This window comes from Pollicipes pollicipes, unplaced genomic scaffold (assembly GCF_011947565.3).
Source record: "Pollicipes pollicipes isolate AB1234 unplaced genomic scaffold, Ppol_2.1 Scaffold_3087;HRSCAF=3621_pilon_pilon_pilon, whole genome shotgun sequence".
NCBI lineage: Eukaryota > Metazoa > Arthropoda > Thecostraca > Pollicipedomorpha > Pollicipedidae > Pollicipes > Pollicipes pollicipes.
In genome coordinates, this window is record NW_023596225.1 from 43,793,565 (window position 1) to 43,801,764 (window position 8,200).

The following is an 8,200-nucleotide window of genomic DNA, read 5'->3' on the forward strand; positions in this document are numbered from 1 at the left end:
GATGTGATCGTGCCGACAGGCTATCTAAGGTAGAGTATCCTCTGGTTGGGGGCATCTGCGCCAGGCGCGGCTCAATGTCACTCAGCTCAAGGACTCCGATGAGTGGCTGATCCGCCACTTCTCGCTGATAGTGGACGCTGATGTAGAGGCGTAAGCCACCTTCACTGCCTGCATGCTCACGTGAAATGGAGTGACGCGCTTTGTTTTCGTGGTGAGGTGCCATTTATCTTCGTTTGTGGTGTGCAATTGATTGTTCCAGAGCACTGATCTGCATCTACGAGCCGGATAGGATTGTTTGTTGTGCACATTACTGATTAACCTGTCTCCGGCCGGACGGGGGGGGGAGGGGGAGGGGAAGGGGTTAACTTCCCCTCTACGGTGTTTCGGGTTCAGCTAGAAAGTGAACGCTCGCAGCAGCACGAAATTTTAGTACCTGTCCATCTATCCATTTGGCATCTTTTGTGTAGGCTTAAAGTTTTGAACTGCAAAGGTCAGTGGCCTAGGTCGAGTGAGAGGTCAACTTCTAAAAACTTTGACCACGCTTAACTTTTTGCGTGTTATTTATCATTGTTTAAACTTACTTTGGTAAAAAGCACGATGGCACCTGCAGTTTGCATCATTCAGACTTTTTGAAACAGGCAAGGTCAGCGATCCGAGGTGAGGGAAAGCTTTTGCTATTTTACGTAAATAATGCAAATTTATACATGTTTTGTAGTCTTGGTGTATGTACATGAAGAAAGGAGTACTAATTCACATGTGCAACCATTATATGAACACGGAGAACATGTCATTGGCATCGGTCATGACCTACTTCTTTGGGTGTGTTCTACAAGACACACGTTCAGCTCAAAATCGGCAGTTATAATAGGTTTAGGCGTAGAATTCGAACTATCATCTGACAACATATTGTGATCTTATTTCAACGCATAATGAAATCATAATGATCACGTGAAACATGCATGGTGACATCATGTGAAGTTATCCAGGGTCAATGACCTCTGACGTGACCATCGATGCGGCGGAGAGGCTAGGTGAATGGGTGCGACGCCTGTAATCACCTCTGCATGGTATTCGTAAAGCTGATGGCACCTTATTTCATGTATCAGCTTGCCTGTTCTCAGTATGTTATGAACGCATTGTCCAGTGTCGAAGGAACTATGTATAATGTAAACAAGGGCTATGAGAGCATGTGCACCTGTAGGTGTACAGCACACCATTTCTGACCACATAAAATCATTATAATGGTCACTTAGACCGAGTTAGCACTTTTTTCTCAATTTGGATAGCTTATGAATTTGACCTAAGTTAAGCTCAGCTGACTTAAAGGTCATGCTTAAATGAAATTTGTATGAGTGAGATAGCTTTGCCCCACAGCTACACCCAATAAAAGAAACTTAGTCAGAAGCACATTGTGAAAGAAAACTGCACTGCAACAACAACACTGCACTAATCGTCAGCCACCGCTGATCACATCGACCAGCCGGTTAGCTGTAAATAAGCCAGAAATCAAGTCTCTTAGTTTATTATGGTATCTAGCAGCCAACTCTAGTTAATTTTGCCGTATTTCCGAAGAACGTATGCTGTCAAAATAACGAGATTCACCATGATGTGGACAAGATGGATAGACTCTATGTATATTCATGCGTAGCGCGCCTGTTTTATAGGACTACGCCACAATAAGACAGGTCCCCAATCAAAATACTAGGGAAACTTACAATCTAATGGCCAAAATGCAAGAGCTTTGGGGACCTAAGCTCATAGGGGACCAATAATGTTCATACCCCACCGACCCCCCCCCCCCAAACAAAATCTTGATCCGACCCTGAATTCCCATTATCGTTTATAGCACTATTCCTTACAGTCGAATACATCTCAAGACTTTATACCATTTTTAAGTCACAAACTGCTTTACCCTCCAGTTGAGAATTTCAATGCTGTTGAGCTGATAAGGGAGCACCTCTCTCTGTGACCGCTTTCTCTCAATGGTTCGAGCGCGATGCAAAGGAGATGGTCTGCAGCCGATTAGGATCAGACCTTGTTTGAAGCACAGACGCTCACGTAAGCAACCCGACCAACAGCAATCAAAGACTGACCCGTGATCATTTCATCCTCCGGAAAACCGAACCCACGTGACTCCGCTCGCGCGAGTTGGCCAACATGTACAAGTTGTTACCCGTTTTGTCGACACTAACTTCCATGAGATCATATTTCCAGAGATGATATCTGCCTTCCTGATCAATAAACGTTCCAGAGTGGCAATGATACATGCACCAATGACGATCTTGGTTCTCCCTACGCCTCGGTCCCCGCCTCCCTACGTGGGGCACTCCAGTTGGACACTCGTCCCCGCTCCCTACGTGGGCACTCCATTGGGACAACTCGTCCCCGCCTCCCGACGTTGGGCACTTCCAGTGGGTACACTCCACCCTGAGCAGCCGTCTGGCCTCGTGATCAACACAATGTAGAAGCTGGGCCTGACACTCCTGCTCCTCCCTCACTCCGACAAGCCCATGGCCATGCCATACACTTCAAAGTCCGCCAGCCAAACAGACCACGGCGCCAGCGGTTTGCCAGGAACGGCCGCAAAGGTAGATGGCGGCCGAATGCCCTCCATGACAGCCGCGGGAGCAGTTAACCTTGGTCCTTGTCGCCAGTTTACGTAGTGTTTCCTCGTCCAGCTCCGCGTCCTCCCATGCCTCAGCTAAACGCAACAGCTTGACATGGCGCGCGACATCTTAGCGTAATGTATAGCAAAAGAAACACAGCAACACTTAACACGCTACCTCGCACCTCCTCGGCCCTCGGCCCACCCACGACTCGCCCCAGACCAACCCAGCTCGCTCCGCCCCACTGGTCACCCATACGCTGGCGGCCGCTCACTGGCTCAGTATGACGGTGCTCCCCTGCAGCACGCTGTGCCGCCGAGCACATCCGCCGGCTCCGGCCGCGCATCGCGGGGCGCGGAACGGCCTCCGAACTCCGCACGGTCTCGGACACTGCAGAAACATTTGAGTTGACCCCTCAAGATTGATGTTAGATCAGTCTTGGTTGCAGCCTTCCCTCGTGCGGTGAAATACACAGAGAACGATCTCCCTCTCTTCGAGTCTCCACCTCGCACTGTGGAATACAAAGAGAACGTATTCTCTCGCCGAGCCTCCAATTCGTTCTGTGAAAGACACAGAGCGGGCTCCTCTCCCCCGGTCACCCCCCGTACTGTGGAATACGCAAAGAACTGCCTCCTCTCTCTGAGTTTCCTCCCCCTCGTACTGTAAAGTACACAGAGAACAGTCTCCCTCTCTCCGAGTCCTCCCCTCGCACCGTGGAATACGCAGAGAACGACCTTCTCTCTCCGAGTCTCCCCAGTCGTTCTGGCGTCCATGGGAGCCCCGCTGCATTCCAGACCGTCTGACAACACTCCTCGGGCCTAGGGCCCCGGCCGATAGTCCCCTTAGCTGGGGCGACACGGTCTCTCTGGGACAGCCGGGCGACACAGCGAGGGGACGCCAGGACGTCACTGACCGGCTGGCGGCCGTACTCACGGGCGCACACATGACTTTTCCGAGCAGAGTTGCTTAAGGTGCACAGCCTCAGCGTCCACGAGTCGTGACGTTGTGCTAACGTGACGAGTCGTGAAGCCATGCAGTCGTAAAGTGCATCCAACTTTTCCGAAAGCGCACCAAATGCACGTGAAACAAGGTCATACAGGTATGTGTTGCCTACAAGCCGCCCTACATACGCGCCCCTTGCCGTCCTCGTCCAGCCCGAGCCTGAAGCGCTGCTAAACTAAGAGATACCCTCGGCCTAGACTCGTTCCCACAACTATGAAGCGGGTCGGCACATGCGAAGCACGTGATTGTTGTTTGTCGTGCGCAGAAGCAGACACGAATGCTCAGAACGGACGTCGGTCAGCATGGAGATAGATCGAGTGTCCCGCCGGACGACACATTGTGAGAACGTTCTTTAATTCGCCAGGTCCATGGCGGGATGTCACTATTAGCTGGCATCCATCAGCGGCTTGGGGAAAAGGCACGACGGGTGGTGAGAGCGACGTGGGCAACGTGTAGCGCCGGAACGGGGTCCACATAGAGGTACGGATCCGGCGGGAGGTCGCCTCGAGCGCCGCCACCCAGAGGCGACTTCGGGACCTCTTCACGGCTACTTGGGTCAGCGTCCACGTCACTTGGGGAATCGACACCTTACTCGCGGGAAGGAACAGGCAATCGTGCAGGCAAAGGCACGAATCGACGCGTGTTGACGCGCACGTGCGCTCGTGCGCAAACCGCAGACTCGACAGTGTTTCGAGCGTTCTTCACGAGTGACATCAGACCTCAACAACCGTGCAGATAACGACGCAAACCCAACGACAACCGTGCAGGCGCGTACACTGCAAACAAATCACTCAGCTGCCGTAACGCCGTCAGACTTATAACGATGCCATGAGTTGACCGGGAGTCGCCCAGGTCGGATTTTCTAAAACAATCTCGATTGCAAACTCGCTGGCGTCTAAGCAGGACACGCTGGCGCCTGGAGCCTAAGTCATCCCGGGCCCATGAAAATGACACTGGTACAAAGGGCCGGCTCACGGCAACCAATATCCATCCAAGATATTGGTACTTAAATCATTTCGACCGGGGTACTGAAAAGGAAATATGGATGGATCAGCTTTAAGCAAAATAACAGCATATGAGGTGCATAAAGTTGGCATAACAGTCTCGGAAATAAGGGAAGAAAGAGGTAACTTAAAGTTCAGGGGCAAAAATCACTTCAAAACCAAAAGGCACTTGAAAAAAAATGCGTATCGCACAAGACCGGTTTTCTAGCAGAAAACAAACTAACGATAAAACTAAATGCATATGTATATATGTATATAGATAATGTTTATTTTGTTCCGGCAAATGAGGTAAAAATGCTATTTACGGAAGGTGGCTGCAGCCGGCAGGTGTTTGAAATCTATGCACTATTTGCTTGGGGTGCGTCCGTCTGCCTGTCTGTCTGTCCCATTTCACGTTGCACAGTGCCCGAGCCGAACGGTGGTTCGCTGACTGTTGATATTGGACACGACCCGCCGGAGCGGGAGGCAGTGTTCACAAGTAGGTCACGAGCCTGTGCAGTCCATGGTTCAGGTGTGGGGCGTGCCAGAAAGGCAATGTTATGCCCCTTGAATACTAACACCGGTGGTCGGAGCACATGGTGCACGATACCCCATCACGGTAACCCGGCGTCGGATCGACGAGGAAATAGCAAGCCGTTCAACCTGAAATTGATCGATGAATCTCATCGTGTGACGGGGGGCGATTGCACATGCCGCCCTCCACGGGCATACAAGCCGTCATGTGGACTCGCGCGTTTTTACACCTTTTCACGTTTTGTGTCATAAATCGGCAGCCAGACCGGGTGGACGAGGGAATACAATTCCAAAGCGTTCGGCTAACGTGCTGTCCGCAATGGATGTCACCGGCACGGATTTGTTCGATGCACGGTTACGGCCAGTAATCGTAGGACAGGCTGGGAATAGCGGCATAACGGAAAACTACTTTCGAATACGACACACTGCTGTCGAAATTGCAGCCATGGTCGTGACAAGACCTACGCGACCCCATGCCCAGGTTCATTTGCCACCCATCCATTAGTCAGTCTGTGCAAAATCACGCTGAAACATCAACTTTACAAAAAAGGGATGGAATGCCACATTTTTGGGTGGTCAAAATGTTGCTGGTTGATCGCTCGAGCCTTCTGTTGATTAAACCCAGATGAGCCACGACCAACAGAAATCTAGAAAAAAATCTCGCGATAAGGGAGAAATCGAGATATTTCGTGAAATGCTGTGACGAATGAGCGTCAAAAAGCTGACTAATCGCGTCTTAACGAGGAATGTACGTTTGCGATCGAGCATGTCTTGGGCGAGGATGCACCCACTTATACCTCACACGTGAATACTTCTGTTTTAGCTACGGCACAAACTGCCCTAACATGATATCATCTAAACCACGTAGGATTCTAGTTCCTGGTGGTCGGATACATGTCACGAGAGCATCATTAGCCGAATACGAGCGTTTAAGGGTTTTGCTCGTCCAGCCACGGTAGAGAATCTCATAGCGCTTAAACGGGCCGGAGCACTCGTGAAGCTTACCGCGCGCGAGGCGAGGCGTCCTTTATGAGCAGAGTGCGTCAGTAGTCTGAACCACCAAAGGTCCCACGCTGCAGTATGACAGCGGGTGAGGCGTATGTTGCAAACATGTGTCCGAGTGCAGTCCCGGTGCTGAAGGTTACAGGAAGCTCTTGATATAATCAAGACCTTAGGGAATGGAAAATTATATAGACTTGGTGCTGCCCGAGCGTTGCAAAGTAGATTCCACTAACCCCAGGTTTAACCTCACAAACAGGATTGCGAGTTTGCTCCAATCAGCTTTAACACGAGGACGGGTCGGGGGGGGGGGGGGTCAAGTTAGCCCCCTCCCAAAACGTTTTTACAACAAAAATGGGGAGGCGCAGCGAAGCCGCGCCAAATTTTGCATATCTGTAGGCTCTTGAATAGCGGATCTTTTTGTGTGCAAAATGAGATATATGTGCCTTGTAATATCCCTGTCATATGGGAGGTAAAATCCAGGCCATGGCTGTCAGCAAATACAATTCCAAATAGGGAATCGTTCAATCTGTTGCAACAACTGAGTGTAAGACGAAGCCATAATCTCTGAAGTAGTTTTCCAGGCGATCGAACCATTTAATTTAGGATTGCTCGTAGGTTTTGGTTTCCATGACGTTCAAGAGGTCATGCACAGTCACTGATCGGGAATAAACAACCAACGGCCCTTTGCGAAGAACAGGTGTCCACGTGCAAGGCAATTGCTTGAGGTGGTCTGGGGGCACCATCAAAAGTTCGCTCTTGTTGGACCTTATTTGACCTGATGATCATGACCTATGGACGTCAAATTTTGATATAAGTGAGTTCATATGCCGCGTAATTCAACCAGCAAATTTGCCGTCTCTAGCTTTCTTAAATTTATTTTTAGATCTCCGGAAGATCAAACTGACCCCCAACCCGAGCGAAGGGTCACCCGGGTGGGCGTTAAATCACCTGAAACAGTTCTTAAATGCATCACGCTGCTTTACTATAGCAGAACTACCTCCAACTCTAAAACTGACAAAGACCGTTTCCCCCTCGGCCCGACGCTATTCATAATGTTATGTCAGTTTGGTTAGACATGTATTGCAGACATGTTATAGTTCACTTTTCAACTTAATCTGAATGAGGGATAATTTTCCCAACACGTGGTATAATCAACTGTCGTTGCAATTTTGAACGCCGGAAAATACAGTTTCGATCTCTTACATTTTCGGCCAATCTCTTTAGCATCAGCATTGTACAAGCTTTTGGAAAAATGGTGAGTACTCGACTGATTTGCTTTCTTGAAAACGTGGACACCTTTCGAACATCCAGTGCGGTTCCCATAAGAACCGAAGCACAATGGACTGCCTGGAGTCGTTAGACACCGCTGTTCGATAATTTTTTACAAAACGACACGCCGTAGCAGTGCTACTTGATGCTGAGAAGGTCAAGACATGTGGTATATGTGGCCTTAGGAGTGCTTACATTCAGAGTTTTCTAGAGAGGAGGTACTTTAAGCGGTTGAGTCGGCAGCGCTTTATCGGACCGTTTCGAACACGAAAACGACAGATGGGTTTGATTGCTCGCCGCGTGGTAATGCGTTGGGTTCAGTGCAAGACTGAAGGCTGCTGTTCATGTCGTGAGAAGCTGACTGGCTATAAGGACGTAGCTAATCGTCAGTTTTTAATGAAATAGCGTTAAAAAGCCCGGACGATCTAGGATTATTATTTGTGGATACCTGAGCTGTAGCTTCAAAAATAACGGAGGTTGTTGGAGCGACACATGCCAAGGATTCATCCTGGGCTTCGTACTATTGAGAGGAACAGCGGCTTTGAGGTAAGAGGCCGAGCATCGCTTGTGCAGGCCTCTTACATAGCCCGCTTCATCGCAGACTTATCGCTGTTACGATCGCTGATCTGATCTGATCTGATCACTGCACTGATCGCTGGACAGCATGAAATACGCGCTTTCGCTTTCAGTTGTCATTTATTGTATATAAAGCTAAATGAACGTGCTAGAGTTGTTCAAAGATGTCGTTTCCATCTGCTGATACCAATGTTGTATGGGTTTTGCTCTGTATAAATCGGGATCACG